An 18522-nucleotide genomic window follows, 5' to 3' on the forward strand; every position below is an offset into this window, starting at 1 on the left:
TTACTCTTGAGTATCATTTCAGATTTAGAACATTAAGTTATGTCAGCAACCATGAACTCTAGTATTATAATACCAAAATACATGTATATACACACACCTGCTCAAACATCTAAGCCAGACAGGAGAGCTGACACACTGAACATGCAGGCAAGAGTTCAAAGCTGTCTTCCTGTTTGAAAAGCACTTTCAAAGTGATGTACAGAATGTCTTTAAAAACAGTTGCTGAATCTACAGCCTATTCTTCAAAGGTAGGCTTGAAAGAAATATATTCTGTTGTTATATATAAGTGAGACATTATATGAAGTCATGGAAATATATCTCCTAACATAGCCTCTAGCATATAAATGCAATAAGAGAATTTGTTCAACTTTTCTTACAGTCACCTTTGATTCTTCTAAGGTTTTAATGCCAGCATCTAATTTCATAACAGAAAAACTTGTTTTAAATACATAAAGACAAGGACTTTAGTCTTGTTTACTGCTCTATCCTCAGAACACAGTACATAACAATTTCAATGGTTAGGACACTGCTTATACTTTTTCACTGATGTATCCTTAACATCAAAAAAGGCTAACCTCTTGGGGATCAGGGTAGATGCCAAAATAAAGACCCCTGTGTGCAAAATGTATTTGCATCAGTGTTTGCATTCAGTGTCATAGTATTTACGTTAGTTTGGGCAAGTCATTCTCGGTACTAAATCTCATAGTTTGTGGAGAGAAGAGAATTTGAAGAAATATTTTCTGACAATAATCTGGCAACCACATGGCATACTTTACTCCCCTGCACACAAACCCCCCCATATGTAGTCAACCAAGAAGACCTGCATTCACTGTTACATAAAAAAGGAAATACTAAGATTTTGCAGATAAAGGATATAAGCTATTAAAAACTTAAAAAAAAGCAACACATCCAATAAGAGATGAAGTTAGGAAAAAAGGGTCTTCTGCAATTCCAGCCAGATATTCATTTCTCTATAGTACAGGCAAAAACAAAATTCCACCAGCTGATCTGAAGAGACAGGATAGTAATAGCATGTGAGTTAGAACTTAAAATACCAAAGGAATAGCAACTAATAATTTGGCAGAAAAGAAGAGGGAGAACATCTCAGAAACAAAACCCGTCGATGCCTTTGAATAAAATATTGGAAATGTCGTCTGATGGATCTTGAGCCCGATTTTCTCTTCAGCAAAGGGGAGATTTACATGAAAGCTTTGATTCTAGTTTCGACCTACATATGAGTAACATCAACAGTGCACAATGGTATCCTAAGGGTTTCTTCTGAAATACCAACTTTACTCAAAATCCTGGGAAGGATACAGTAACTTCATTCATTCATTCATTCATTCATTTATGTTTTCATGCATCCAAAATATATTTGTTAATCACTTGATATGTGCCCTGTATAGTGCTATGTTCTGAACATAGAGCAGTGAACAAGATTAAGTTCCTTTCTTCATGAGCTTTTGTTCTTGTGTGTTTCTGTGTATGTGTATGTGTATGCATTTGTGCATGCAAACAAGCATGATCTATGCTTATCAAGGGTGTGAGAAGAGATAAAACATATATAATTTTGAATCAGAGAGAGAAAAATGATATATATTGAGTCACCAATTCTTGGTACTGGGAAACTATAATGATTTTGAGCAAGTATATGACAACCATTGATGTACTATAAAAAGATAGTTTGTGACAAGGTATCCTTGAGACTCATAAGAAGAGAGAATGACAAAAGCTAGGAGATGGTTTGAGATTCAAGCAGCAAGCTTGTTTGAGCAACAGGGTTGTGTTAAGAGGCAGAGAAAACATCTGATGTCATTATTGTGTCAGAATCTAGACATCAACAGCAGTGTAGATAGGGGAATTAAGTCAGTTTGCTATCGACTACTTTATTTGTGTCTCATTGATGGAGTGGACCAATATGTTTCCTGTATTTCCTGAGATGTTCATGGAAACCTTTCATGGAAACAAAGGTAGGAAAACTTGTCAGGAAAGAGTCACTTAGGTCACACATTCCAGAAAAAAACATATCAGATGTGCAGTGAGTCAAGGCTGCTAGATATGACAATTACACTCTTATCAATGACTTTTGAAGGAGAGATTTTAGTAAAATCATGGAATATGCTTTGCAAAGCAGAGCTTGTTTTTCCTACCTCCCACCCTGTGACTATCTCCTCACTCTACTAACCATGATTGGATTTTGGTACATAACGGGAATTCAGAAATGATTATTTAATGAATGAATGAAAAACTATTGAATAGGAAGGGTTAAAATTAGATTGGATGTTAAAAATGAGAGGAATTGAATGTAATATGTAATCTTTAGCACAAGTTAGTAAATAATAGTATGATTAACTCAAAAATCATATATAGGTCTATACCTCTTAAAGGTTATCTCAGTTAAGGAAAAGTTGTTTTGGAGACCAAAAAAAAAACCAAAAACCAAAACCAATCTATAAACTCAGCCAGAGGAGAAAGAGTAATTGGAAGAGAACAGGGGAGAGATATAGTATGAGACAAAGGAGGAAAGAATTGAATAGAGGGCATAAAATGTAAGTGAAGACAATCTTAAAAAGAAGAGTCTCTTTTTTTAAAGACCTCATTTTTTTTAGAGTGGTTTAAGTTCACAGCAAAAGTGAGAGAAAGGTACAGAGGTTTCCCATATATCCTTTGCCTTCACACACGCGCAGCCTCCCCCTTTCTAAGCCTTCTCCACCAGAGAGGTACATTTGTTACAATTGATGAACCTATACTGACTTTCATAATCACTCTTAGTCCGTAGTTTACCTTAGGGTTCACTGTTGGTGTTGTATATTCTCTGGGTTTGGACAAAAGTGTAATGACACATATCCATCATTACAATATCATGCGGAGTATTTTCACTGCCCTAAAAATCCTCTGTGCTCTGCTCTTATTTTCATTGTCAGTGTTATACTGAATACAAAGGAGTAAAAGAGACAAGGTTTCTAAGAGGGTTTTAAAATATTTTTAACATTATTAAGATTTTTAGCCAAAAAGCAGACTTTGTTTCAAGGTAATCTGTCCAACCAAACCTCAGAGCCATGTACCCAGGGAGATCAGTAAATTTCTCTTAAGGGGAATTTTTAATGACAAGACAGATAGCTATCTGATAGACTTCATTTGTTTCGATTGCTTCTGCACTGTTGGAAAAGGTGACTTTGAGATGGCTTCCAGCCCTACATTTTTGATTCAGTGATTCATTTAAACCATCAATACTAACTATAGAATAATAATTCAAGCAAATCATAAAATTTTGGTCCCCAGCTTGCCATCAGTTTATGTGGGGTCTTGTGTCCCAAACAAAATGCTTTTATTACCATTACAAACACACACACATTATAAAACTAGACACTGCTTATACTTTATTTGAAGACAAAGATTACATTCTCAAGTGCTCATTCAGTAATACCACATGTGATTTTTAATCATTTGTTTACCCTGCCAGAGCTCTGTAATTAGTGTATATCACTTATGAATTAATATTTCTAGTATATGATAAAGTGTTAGAAATGAAATTATTGTATAACACATTATTTAACATAATTATTTTAATGCCAGGCCATATCTGTGGTTCCCAGTGGTTGTTATTGATAGCTCCTTCCCTCACCTAAATGTGGAGGTCATCAAAAAAGGTATTTATATAGGGGCTACACTCATTTCTGATTTATTAAAAGTAGATATGTGTCATGGATTTATTTTTGCCAGTGATTTGCAAGGCTGAAACAGTAATTACCTCTCTAATCTTGTAGTATCTTTTAAAATTGCTGATGGAAGAAGTCATCACTAAGGTCCATTATTCTTAATTACTTTAGGTCAATTGACCTAGAATAACTACTTATAATACAAAGTAGTATACAGCATACCGTATGTCTAACAACTTAAATCAATAACAACATACTCATGGTAACTATCTTCAGTATAGATTTGAAAGAAAATGGATTATGAATATTGTCAGCATATTTTACATAAATGTTCAAAAACTATGTATTTTAGGATTGGCCAAGTATTCTAAAATGCCCAATTGACAGCAAGAATGATTTTTCCCCCTAATTTGTGTTAAATATTTGTGTCCAAAACTTGTATTATGCAGAGAGATTATGCAGTATCATATGGAGACGGAGGGGACGGATATAACAAAACGTCATGTCCTAAGTCCTTGTTCCTTTGAAGTTTTCTCTGGCTTTTCATTGAATAACCTAGTTAGCTTTATGTCACATTATTGATCCCAATCTATCTTGTTGTCCTTGCTAACTAGACTTTAACTCTGGGACACTCAGAGTCTGTCTCTTACTCCTGTAAATCTTAAGACCTTGTTTTGCCTCACTTATAACTTGCCATTCTGATGTTTAAAGTTCTTCCCCATCCAGATTAGTCCCCTGGTCCATCTAATATGTAGCAAGATTATGACCTAGCGTAAACTGCACGCCAGGTGAATACCTGTCCTAAATAGCTAGAATTACTTTTGTTCAACTAACACCTTTTTACTCAGCAAACAAACCTACTGTAGTTGTTACAGGTAAGATTAAAAAATAAATACATATATATATATATATATATATATATGTATATACATATATACACACATATATGTGTGTGTATATATGTATATACATATATATATATGAAAACAATAATACATAAGCAATGTTAAAAAAAAGTTAAGCACTACAGAAAAGTATAAATTAAAAAGTCAAAGACAGTTCAAAATTCCAATGAACTCCTCTGTAGCAACCACTTTTGCTTATTTGGGGTTTGAATTTCTTCTGAAACTGAAATCCATAACTCTAATAGTATAATTATTTTCTGTTTAGTCAATGTTAGGGAATATCTATGGACTTTGCTTTGAAAAATGAAGATGACTTCGTTTCCATCTACACCTTTTATTAGAGAGATTCTGAGGGTGGAGAAACTTCAATACAGAACACCTGGATGATGGAAACCTAACAAAAATCATTGTTTTAAATAAAGCTTGATTTCTGTGTATTAAGGAAAATACCCAAAGCTGAAAATAAAGAGGGCTCCTGCTGAGAATATGGAAAGCGACAAGAGAATGTAGTCCCTTTCTAACAAGAACAACTGGAAAATCTATGAAATTATAAAATATTTTAAGGCCTCACAGAGCTGAGATAATCAAATTACAAGAAGTGACAAAGCCTTCCTAGAAGAGGCAGGGCCCATGAAGTATCACCTTTTCCAAAGCATTGGGGAGAATATGTTTTAAAGTTCACTAATTCATTTCTCTCCCATTTTATTTCTTTTAACAAGACAGAACAACAGTCCATCTGACTGTTGATAGTTTTTGACAAATGACACATTTTATTTTTCTCTGGAAAATCCATCCTTTTACTTTTGTCATAACATTTACATACTTCAAACTCTTTAATGTTATGTATTATTATTATCTAACAGGTTTGTAAATGCAAGATTAATACTAGTCATCATTTATTAAACAATTATCCATTGGCCATCTACAATGTTCAAAGCACTGTGGTAGACACTGTGGATAAAGGAATTAATAAAAAAAATATATCCTGCCTTTTGATGTATACTTTCTAGTGGGGAGACAGGCATCAAACAAAGACACAAATAAATGCATGTAACTGTAATTTGTAAGTAAAGATATCAAAACATAGAGTGAACCATAGAAAAATATTTTCTCTCATCTCATCCATAATATAGCCCAGTAGGTTTTCATAATACAGTTAACTTTTAAACAAATATGCCTGTTTTCAATAGCTCACAATTTTGCTCTTGTTATACTTGATAATCATAGCAGAGTTTTTTAGAATCTCTCTTTTTTAATATTAATAATAGATCTTTGGGTGGTTCAAAAATGTGGCAAAGTATTTGATTTTTAAGGAAAAATATTATATGCTTTTTTTCTATGAAACACAGTACATTAAAATCTTGTCCAATAAAAAGAGATTATACCAATTTCTTCCTACTAGAAACTTAAATATAAATATAGAGAAGTTAAAAGTTTTTTAAAATGAGAAAATTATAACCATATATAAAAAGATATATAAAATATACAGCTAAGCATGAGATAATTGGAGTGATTATTTTAATATCAGAAAAGTAGACTCCAGAACAAGGAATATTATAGGGATAAAAAGAACACTTCATAACGTGAAGGGGACAATCTATAAAGAACACATAATACCCTAACTGTCTACAAACCTGGAAAAAAGTCTTTTCTACACTAAAGGAAAGGAAAAATTATTTCTCCTCCTGACATTCTCAGAACGGTCTACTTCTGACACCAAGTGTGTGGGATTTTCCACACCAACCAATTCTCCAAACCCTCCGGAAAACATCCAGGTGTTCTGCAATTCAGCTCAATTCTGGAACTATTTACCTGGAGTTGGCATCAGATTCTACAAGTTAAAGTTTTCAGTCGCACAAGATGGCCTCCATTTCAGACACCAATCTGAAGTCTCAGGTTGTCTCCTGTATTTGAGACTGACCAGCTGTATAAATCAGGGTTCACACTGCCTCCTCCTTGCTTTAATAATTTGCAAGAATAGTTCATGAAACTCAAGGAAACACTATGTTTACCAGTTTATTATACAATAATGGATATGATAAAGGATACAGAAAAACACCCAGAAGGAAAGATAGGTAAGGCTGGGTCTAAAAGTGCTGGGTTTGACCAGCAAACCCTGGGGTGGCCAATTAACAGATTACTCCAGACATCTGAATCAGAAAGAGGAGAGGGCGAAGGAGACAAGCGCTCCAGTGGTGATGGCCCGAGCAAAGCTCTTCTCCAGTTTTTACTGCTAATCTTATCAGTACATTTCAAGGGATGCAGGGGAATGGAATGTGTAGTTTTAAAAGCAGAAGCAAAAGCATACTCATTGATTATCAGGGAACAGTACAATCAAGGTAATGACGTGCAGACATACATCACAGGGGCAGTGTATACATCATAGGATGGGGGCAGTTTTACTACATTAGATCAAGCGTTTACAGAGTGGGAAAACATGTTGATCCACAGGCAAGGTCAGGCTGTCTTCAGCCTTGACATTTCAAAGGAGATCAGTTTTCCTGGACTGCGTTGCAGCTTCTCAACCAGCTGTTTCCCAGGCTGCAAACATTGCTTATTTAAATCTTAGCCAGCCAGGCTCTATGAGCCTCCACACACAAGAGTCCTGAACTCCGGAGCATCTCTCTTTGTGGAGTTGGGCTGTGTCACCCTCTCAGTACATGGATGTGTTCACTAACCCATAAGTCCTCCAAACCCCCAACTTTAGGGATTTTTATGGAGTCTTTCTCACATAGACATGGTTATTAACTTAATCTTCAGCCCTTCTTCCCTCTGAATGAAGCATCCGCTTTCGGTGACCAATCCCTATTCTGAAGCTATTCAGTGGTTCACCAAGAGTTGCCTCATTAGAACAAAAAATGCTCCTACCACCCAGAAAATTCCAAGGGATTAGAAGTTCTATGATAGGAACTGGAGTCAAAGCCCAAATATTAGAACAAAGAATACTCCTAGCATCCCTATTGTTTAGGAAATCTCAAAAGTTTTAGGAGCTCTATGCCAGAGATGGGTCAAAAACCAAATAAAATGCTCCTAGCACCCTCATCGCTTAGGAAATTCAAAAGGTTCAGTAGCTCTATCTAGAAGCCAGTGATGAAAACCAAAATACGTATTTCTTATTATATAACAATTCCACAAAACTTATTAACAGCATTAAAATACTTGATGCAAAAACCGACAGAACTTAAGTAAACAGACAAATTGGCAATTATAGTTAGAAATTTCAACTAGCCTATCTCAGTAATTGCTAGAATAAATAGACAAAAAAGTAGTGGGGATATAGAAACCATTAACATTATTAACTAAATCAAAGATTGAAGACATTGCTTTTAAGAAACTAAAAAAGAAAATACATTAAAGTTAAATGTGTAGAAAAATGAAATATTAAATACAAGAGCAGAAATAATGAAATTGAAAATTATGAGAATAGAGATCATGAAAACCAAAAGATTTTTTGTTTACAAAGATAAATATGTTTGAGTATATATCTGGCTAGATCAATCAAGATAAAAAAACCTCACAAACATTAAGAATAAAAAGGGTATATAAGTACCAATCTTAAGGATACTAAAACAATAATAAATATTATAAACAATATTTTGTAAACTGATTCAATGCAACTCAGATAAAATGGACAAATTCTTTGAAAGTCACTATAATAGGCAGAATTGACCCCAAAATACATCTCTACTCTAATCTCTGGAATCTGTGAATCTGTTATGTTACATAGCTAAAGAGGCTTTGTAGATGTAAATAATATGAACCATGAATTTGACTAACATCTTAAATAACCTTGGAAGTGGATTCATCCTCAGCACCTCTCAGAAGGGCATCTTGATTTTAGTCTTGGGAGATGTTAAGCAGATGATCCAACTGAGCAATTCTACACCTGGATTTCTGACCTATTGAACTGTGAGATAAAAAATGTGTTTGATGCCACTAAATTTATGATAATTTGTTTTGACAGTAATAGAAAACTAATACAAATATCAAAACTGACTCTAGAATAAATAAATAATTTAAGTTGGCCTACATCAATTAAATAAATTTAATTCATAGTATAAAATCTTTTCACAATGAAAACATTATGTCCAGATGGCTATACTGGTAGATTTTGTTAAACTTTTAATGAAAAAATAATACCAATGCTATATTACCTTTTTCAGAAAAGGAGTGTTATAATAATTCATTGTATGAGGCCATCACTACTCTAATACTAAAATGAGAAAACATTACTACACTATTGAAATCCATTGCAAAATACCTTATGGAATTATTGACACAAAAATATATTAATATGTAATAAAATATATTAATATAGAATATAATTATATACTAGCATATAAAATTCAATGATGTATCATAGTCTAATACACTATGCCTGCAGGGTTTTTTTTCCCTAGGAATGCAAGATATCCATTGACTTCTAAAAACATTTCAGTACATTTATCCATATTAAAAGAATGAAAGAGAAACACTATGGTCTAAGATACTATTACTTCTCACCAAGACTACTGCAATAACATATCAATTCATCTGTCATTTTCCACTCTTGCCCATTCTCTATACAATCTAATATTTTAGAAAGTGTGAACTAAAATTTGTTCTATTCCTACTCAAACCTTTAATGGATTCCCATTACACTCAGGAGAGAAAAAATAGAAAAACAAAACAAAATAAAGTTCTTGATAGTATAAAAGTCCAATATTATTTGGTCTCTTTCTGTTACTTTGCACCCCATCTCTGACCACTTACTCTACTGAGGTAACATCATGTTTTTTCTACTCTTTAAATGTATGTACCAAGCTCAGACCTACTTAGGGGACTTAGTAATTTCTTTACCATCTGCCTAGAATATTGTTAGACCTATGCATGACTTGCTGTCTCAGTTGATCTGGGTCTGTTCTCATAGAACATTGGCTCTGAGACGCCCTTTCCAACTAGTAATCTATAAAATCCCTCACTGCATTTTCCCCCCTACATTGCTTTGTTTCTTGTTGTAATGTTTGCCATAATACTTCTACGTGTTTTGTTAATCATTTATTTATATTTATTGTCTTTCTTTTTCCCAAAACAAAGGTATTTTATCTGTATGTTCACATTTTGCAGTACCCTCAAGAGTGCTTGGCATAAACTAGACAGTAAATATATATTTATTAAATGCAAAACAAATGAATTGATAAAATGATGGTTACTGCTATCCCCTGCTAATATTCTCCTTATTTTTCTGTTTTAAGTCATTTGACTATTTCTGGTTCTAATTTCATGCTATAGAGAGGCATAACAGATTTATATCAGGAAAGATGAAATAGTACATGACTGAGGGAGGTCATTTATATGAAATATAAATTGTATTGGGAATCTTTAGGGAAAAAAAAGCTATAAATTTTTCCATACAACATTTCAAACAAAATGTTAATGTATTAAAAAGGAGTAAACCTGGAGGAATTTTAGGGCAATGAAAGTATTCTATAAAATACTATAATGGTAGATACATGTCATTGTACATTTGGCAAAATCTATAGAATGTGCAACACAGAGAGTGGATCTTAATGAAAACTATGGGCTTTGCATAATAATGATATGTCAACGTAGGTTTATTGATTGCAACAAATGTACCACTTTGGTGAAAGGTGTTGACAGCGGGGGAGGCCATTCATGTGTAAAGAAGGCAGGTGGTACACAGCTACTCTGTACTTTCTGCTCTGTTTTTCTACGAACCTAAAATTACTCTAAAAAATTGAGTCTATTTTTAAAAAAGAGTAGATTCTTCAATTTACTTGGGAATTCAGTGTACTTGACAGACAGACATTGACATATAATGCTTTTAAAAACATTTAAAAATATACTGTGGTGTTTAACATTTTATAGCAATTACTTGCATTCTTTGAAGTGAGTAGACATGTTTATAAAATTGATCTAACACTTAAAGTTATTTATTTAACCATTCCATTCCAAGGTATTTTTAATTATTGTGTCCATAGAAAAGTGCTTAGGAAAATAATTTATAATGGACACTTTAATTTGTGAGTAGTTCCTGCATACAGCTTATACATTATTCCCATTTATCTCTTGTTAATCATAAAAAAACCATTATTTCTCTTAGCCAATAATAAAGAATACAATAGGCATTGAAACAACTAGTATTTATCATTGGATCAAATGAGATTTAATTTATTATTAAGAGCTTTATAAGTAATATTTTAAAATGTGCATCAAAGCACATATGCCACAAAAATACCAGAAATGAATTAAATATTCAATAAATTTGTAAGAATCTTCTGGAAGTTATCTCTTTTAAGCTGTAATCCAAAGAAGGAGTTCACCTGTATAGAAGAGTGATTTGTCACCATCGACTTTATGTTTTATTTTTAGGATTTCCAAAATTACAGTTAATGTAGGTTACAGGGCTTTATCTGAAAATTTATCTGAAACCCGATAAATTCTGAAAGTCTGAAGGTTTTTTAAATAATTCATCTGGCAGTAAAATCTGATTTGACTTGAATTGATTTGATGGAATGCCTGACCTGAACAGGTAGCAGGCTAATGATACTCTTTATTGATCCCTCCTACTGTGAATATTTATGTTTTTCTGAAGATATAATAATATGGTCAACTAAAGAATAGTACCCTAGATCCAACTGAAAGGTATTGTAAAATAGATTGCATGTACACTGTACTACTTTTTGTACAATCTAGTAATTCCTGAAATCTAAAGTTCTCTGGCCTCGAGGGCTTTAGATAAGAAAGTGTTAATTTAAACATCCTTATGAAAATAAATTTTGAGCAATATGGATGGGCATTCATTGAAAAGTAATAAGCTTAAACCAACATCTGGCATGTAATAAGTGAAAAATAAATGTTAACGATTATTATTAACCTGAATTACTGGTCTCCCAACTAACTATAAAAAAAAAAGAGTGTTTATCAACTTTATCACTTTTATCACATCACTTTTATCAAAGTGTATTATATCAAATACAACATCTCAAATTCAATATTTATTCACTGTCACTTTCAAACAACAAACGAAATATTCTTGATCTGTATCCTTTCCCATCCCAACTCAGTTATTGCAAATCTAGTCTCCCAGTTACTCAGATCCAAAACCTTGGTACCACTTGTGATACACTGATACTTTCATTCTAGAAACAAAACATGCTAGCATCAGAAAATCTTGCTAGAATCTGTTGGCTGTAACTACATAATATATTGAGAACCTGACCGCTTTTATTCAGCTCCATTGTTAACCCATTTTCAAAAGAACAGATCTGTCTCATCTGGATTATTGCAATACCTTATAACTGGCCTGCCTAATTCTATTTGATCTTCCCCCACCTCCTCTATTCTTTTTTTTTTAATGTTTATTTTTGACAGAGAGAGAGAGAGAGAGAGAGAGAGCGCATGAGGGGGGAGCGGCAGAGAGAGATGGAGACACAGAATCTGAAGCAGGTTCCAGGCTCTGAGCTGTCAGAACTTCAGAGCCCAATGTGGGGCTCGAACTCATGGACCGTGAGATCATGACCTGAGCCAAAGTCAGACACTCAACTGACTGAGCCACCCAGGCACCCCAAAACCTCCTCTATTCTTAACAAGGAAGCTTAGAGATTCTTCTAAAACCTTATTCATACTACCCAAAGCAATCTATCAATGAAATCTCTATCAAAATACTAATGGCATTTTTCACAGCTAGAACAAATAATACTAAAGTTTGTCTGAAACTACAAAAAAACCCTGAGTAGCCAAAGAAATTTTGAGAAATAACAAAGTTGGAGGCATCACATTCCGGATTTCAAGATATACTACAAAGCAGTAGTACTAAAAACAGGATGGTACTGGCACATAAATAGACATATAGATCAATAGAACAGAATAGAGAGCTCATAAATTAACACGTGCTTATATGGTCAATTATTCTAAGGAGACAAGAATATATAATGGGGAAAAGACATTCTTAAATATTTGTTATTTTAAACAGCCACAAATTATAAATCAAAATGACTATTTATTAAATCAAGCCCTCTAAGAACTTTTACACAGTAATGCACTAAATTTTCTATTAAGCTAATAATGGAAGACCAATAATTCACAATTTAAAATTTCATATATGTACATAGCACATCCTGAGTACATTTTTACTAATATGTGAAGCTGAATATGATAAAGCTCTTATTTAAATAATTTTAAATTCTCTTTATTATATTTGCTTTCCCTGAAATTACTAATAAGTGAGATTTTATAATACATTTAAGTATTATACAAATAACACTTACTAGAACCTACTGTGCACCCAATATGAATATTGAGTTTTATATATCTCATTTAATCTTCACATCAATTTTATGAGGAAAATAATATCTCTATGTTTTATAAATGATGAAATCTTTGTTACCACATAAATGTAAAGTCTTGCTTTTTCCAAAGTGCTACTTGTGTTAAAAGATATATTAACAAATCTACTTACAAAAATATTTTACAAAAATGCCTTTAATTTGATTTATTTTTGAGGAGTGGGGAAAGAGCAGAGGGACAGATAGAAAGAATCTCAAGCAGGTTCCACACCCAGCATGGAGCCCAACATGGGACTCAATTCCATGACCCTGGGATCATGACCTGAGCTGAAATCAAGAGTCAGATGCTCAACCAAATGAGCCACCCAGACTCCCCAGACTCCTTTCATTTGATGAAATGTTTGTCTCTTCTTTTTATTTCACAAATTCCTAGTGATTCCTACTGTATATTTCTATAATAAGCTGGATACCCATGCCAAAGAGAATGACATTATCAGTAGAGTGTGGTTTAATTTAGAGAGTGGCACAATTATCTGTATCTACATATGTATGTTCTAGGACCTGAATGTTTATTTTAAATGTTGCCTTTGGAGAAAATGAGCCTCTCAAAAGGGTCAACAAATGTTCATTAGCTGTTTAGATCTTTGCATTTCCATGTTCCCAAAGCAACTTAGCAGTGGCCAAGTTATTCTGGCTTTCTAAGTCATTTAAAAATTAAAATGAAAATAGTTGCATCTTCCAATTAATTGGGGTACAGATGTCAAATATAATCCATTAAGTCCTTCAGCCAAAAGGTAGAAGTACAAAAAAGTGGGGAATGGATACTCAAATTAGATCATTATAAGTAACAATATTTTAATATTAACAATAACTATATATTGAAAAACAAAGAGAACTTGAAATTTGCAGGGTGAATAGATTGATATTTTATAGAAGGTGGTTATGACATATTCTAAAGAGTTAAAATTCAAGCTGTAACCAAAATGAATTAGAAGATGCTCTTTGACGATGAAATGAAGAACACTCCAGGCATGGTACACACCAGGTGCAAATGTCCTGCAGCTGAAAGAACTTGGCTTATTCCAAGAACTCAAAGAATATTAGAGTGCCTAAAGCACAGTGAAGAAAAGATGAAGGTAGTCAGAGATAAGGATGGAAATTCACAGAGGAACGCAATTACACGGTAACTTTCAGACCAAAGTAAATAATATGATTTGATCCTAACTTCAGTGGAAAGTCATTGAAACACTTAATCTGCAGTGAAATGTGATGTGATTTGGATTTTAAAGTGGCTTTTGCAGCTGGATAAAAAATGGATTGGGATGTAAGATAAATAGAGGTGGGGAAATAAGTTTGCATGTTACTTGTGTGGGCTAAAGTTATAAATGTGAGATGAATAAAAGAGGAAACATGGGGCATAATTGGGGCATAAGACTGAAAGGATCACAGACAGATTGTTTGGGAGAGATCATGTGGACATGCAAATAAAGAATCAAGACTAGGAGTCTGGGGTAGAGAAATTAATTAGGAAACATCAGCAGAGAGGTGGTGTTTAAATCCACTGGTACTTATGATTATCATCACAGGTTAAATATTCAGAGACCAAAGAATTGGACCCAAGCTGGTACCCTGGGAAACCCAGATATGTGGAGGCTTTGTACAGGAAGGGAGTGAACAACAGATAGCAAGGCAAATCCAGGTTGAGGAAAACAAGGCACAGTGGTATAAAAGATGTTCCTGCTCCCCTCCAAATCCCACCCCTATACACTGTTTTGCAACGAGGAAGAGATTACTGTGCCACTTTGTTATAGTTTCTAGAAGGCTGAGTGAGATGAAGATAGACAAATGTTCTGGACAAATCTTTTGTTGTTGACTGTAGTAGAGGCAGGATCCAGTCAACAATGGATTGAATAGGAAATGCAGCTTTGTTGACAGGGAGAGGGGGATGGGGGTGAAGTTTGATCCAGGGAAGCATTTTGTTTTGTTTTTCTTTATTCTTAGATGCTGTTTTTAAGTGGGGTAGTAGATCACCATTTAATGCTGATATAGATAATCTGGAAAGAGTTTGCTGATAGGATGGGGAGACAGAATTAACAAGGACATGAGACTTTGAGAATGAGATAAGGAATGGGATCTGAGCGAAAGTGGAGGAAGTACTCTGATAGAAAAGAGAGATTTTACTATCCTAAGAGTAGAAAAGAGAGAGAAAATGGGATTCACACATGTATAAGTTTGTACACTCAGCAGAATTTATTGCTAAAACTGCATATCACATTTATTCATGCATTTGTGTTAGAAATAGATCATGCTTTTTTTCCTCTGCTATTTGTATAATTCTATTAAATTGCTGAGTATTTTTTCATGTGTCGGTTGGCCATCTGGATATCTTCTTTGGAGACGTGTCTATTCATGTCTTCTGCCCATATCTTCACTGGATTATTTGTTTTTCGGGTGTTGAGTTTGGTAAGCTCTTTATAGAGTTTGGATACTAGCCCTTTATCCCATATGTCATTAGCAAATATCTCTTCCCGTTCCGTCAGTTGCCTTTTAGTTTTGTTGATTGTTTCTTTTGCAGTGCATAAGCTTTATATCTTGATGAGGTCCCAATAGTTCATTTTTGCTTTTAATTCCTTTGCCTTTGGAGACATGTTGAGCAAGAAATTGTTACGGCTGAGGTCAAAGAGATTGTTGCCTACTTTCTTCTCTAGGGTTTTGATGGTTTCCTGTCTCACATTTAGGTCTTTCATCCATTTTGAGTTTATTTTTGTGCATGCTGTAAGAAAGTGGTCTAGTTTCATTCTTCTGCATGTTGCTGTCCAGTTCTCCCAGCACCATTGGCTAAAGAGACTGTCTTTTTTCCATTGGATACCTGGAATCTTTCCTGCTCTGTCAAAAATTAGTTGGCCATACATTTATGGGTCCAGTTCTGGAGTCTCTATTCTATTCCATTGGTCTCTGTGTCTGTTTTTGTGCCAATACCCTATTGTCTTGATGATTACAACTTTGTAGTAGAGGCTAACATCTGGGATAGTGATGCCTTCCACTTTGGTTTTCTTCTTCAGTATTACTTTGGCTATTCAGTGTCTTTTTTGGACCCAAAGCAATCTACACATTCAATGCAATCCCAGTCAAAGTTGCACTGGCATTCTTCTCAAAGCTAGAACAAACAATCCTAAAATTTGTATGGAACCACAAAAGTTATTGTACTTTGTATAGTTCATTATAGAACACAAAGTATATTATCAGAGATTGTTAATGCATTTCAAGATTTGATGACTCATATTTTTCATAAAATTTCTGCATTTTTAAAATTCTGAATTGAAGTATTTCTTTCCATAGTTTGAAAATATATTCAAGATAATTTAACTTCCTGTAACTAAAAAATGATTTATTCTTTTTCTAGTATCAAATGTTATTTGAATAATTAGTGCTAGAAAATTTCAAAAATGAATGAAATTGGAGTTTGATTTTAAATTATGGAAATAATAAGGCACTAGAATCTGGATCATTCTGAGAAATTTAGTAATAGTTTTTAGAATGTGGGTTAGATGTGGATTTTAGGATGCTATTTTGGAATGAATTGTAAAGGAATATACCTTTCACAATGTCAAAGGTACTTGTAGAGTACCAATGTTTGATCTTCTTTTAATTTGGACTTCTTCAATTCTTCCTTACATGAAGATTTAATACTAACATATTGACAGACAATATAAAATACATTCCAATGATTTGTGACCAACTTAATATACTTTTGGGTTTCTTTCTGCATGATGTAACAAATGATTTAAATTATGGAATGTTTAGTCCATTCCATAAATTTTTGTATTCCTTTCTTGAATCAGAAAGATATGGAGTTCTCCAAGGATAGATACATGCTATTAACCCCATTTTTTATTTTTCTTTGAAGACATCTCATAGACTACTACTACTCTATGGTGTTTCAATAATGATAAATTGTGACAGAATTTCAATGAGATGTAGAAAAATTGTGCAGGGCACATGGTATGTATATTAAATTATTTCATTTCTTACATATGAGCTATGAAGCTAGGACTGCTCTAAACTGCAATAGATGAAAGTGTCATATTTAATCACACTAATAAAATGTATATTCTCAATCACCAGCTTGTTTAAGATACATTTGAAATTCCAAAGAGCTTACTAAGTGAACAAATTAAAATCACTCGGCCTTGGCATAGTTAGGGTATGATATATAACACAGTTTACCTCTCAAGCACTCAGTATATATTTCCTTATGATTTTGAAATACCTTTAAAAATATATTATTACCTTGAATGTGTAGCATAGGCTTGGCTCAAAAATTAGGCTTTGGAATGATGCAAAACAGAATGTGAATTAATTCATGTCTGCCAAGTACATGTTAAACAACTGTTCTTAATAAGTCAATTTATCTCCAGTGTTGCAGGGAAAACTTTCTTGCATATTGAAAAGAATCCTCCAATATAAGAATCTTCACTTCTGAATGCTTGCTCTTATACAAGTTACTGTATTAAAAATTAAGATCCTCTGGGGGCGCCTGGTGGCTCAGTGGGTTGGGCAACCGACTTTGGCTCAGGTCATGATCTCGCGATCCGTGAGTTCGAGCCCCGCATCGGGCTCTGGGCTGACAGCTCAGAGCCTGGAGCCTGTTTCGGATTCTATGTCTCCCTCTCTCTCTGACCCTCCCCTGCTCATCCTCTGTCTCTCTCTGTCTCAAAAATAAATAAATGTTAAAAATTTTTTTTTAAAAAATTAAGATCCTCTGGAATCTATAACTTCCTAAATGTGGGGATGGAAGTTCTTCATGTTAAACAAAACTGACATGGAGAGTTTGGGACCCAGAGAATTCATGAAGTAAGTGAGATAAAGCACATACTTTGAATAACTTGCTGGAGTTATTCATGATACAAGGTGATACTTATTGACAATATACGATATAGTCATTTGAATTTATTGAACATTGATGATGCTTGGCCCAGTGCAGCATCTTTACTCCCATGAGCCTGATACTGGTGAAGAACCAGCATGGGATAAACCAAGTCATCTTGGCTCATTGCCTGAGATCCACATTTTAACCTCTCTCACATTCTGGTAGATAATGCTTTTCTCATCCCTTAGACTTCTTATCCTGGCAAATAAATCTTATTTTTGGTTCTTTTCCTTATTGATGAGTCTCAGTGACTGCTTTTATTAGGTATCTTCTGGGGTCTCCATGTTGGTGCCTCATCTAGTACAAGCTGAGCCAAAGCCTTTATCCTCAAATACAGGACCTTCTGGCATCTCCATAGGACAGAGAATGGAACACTGAAGACACTGTAACCTTTTAACTCTTTGGGGAGCCATCAATTTATTACAGGATTAGGAAAGATCTGAAAGATATCTCATTTCACTGTATTTCATCATCATAGTGCTAAACCAAAATTTATATTACCACAAAACTTTATATATAGTTTCTTTAGATTTTCTAACTAGTCACTGGGAACACCATCCATACATGTGTATTTCTCCTGGAAAGAATTGTATGCAACATTTTTCAGCATCTGAATGTTTTTTATTCAAGTTCAGAACTTTATTGAGACCCAAAGTAATGTTTTCAGAAGGACTAGAGTGTGTTTTGTTGTTTTGTTTTGCTAGAAAAGGGAGGAAAGAATATAGGTCTTTTTGCATGTG

This window comes from Panthera uncia, chromosome B1 (assembly GCF_023721935.1).
Source record: "Panthera uncia isolate 11264 chromosome B1, Puncia_PCG_1.0, whole genome shotgun sequence".
NCBI classification, from domain to species: domain Eukaryota; kingdom Metazoa; phylum Chordata; class Mammalia; order Carnivora; family Felidae; genus Panthera; species Panthera uncia.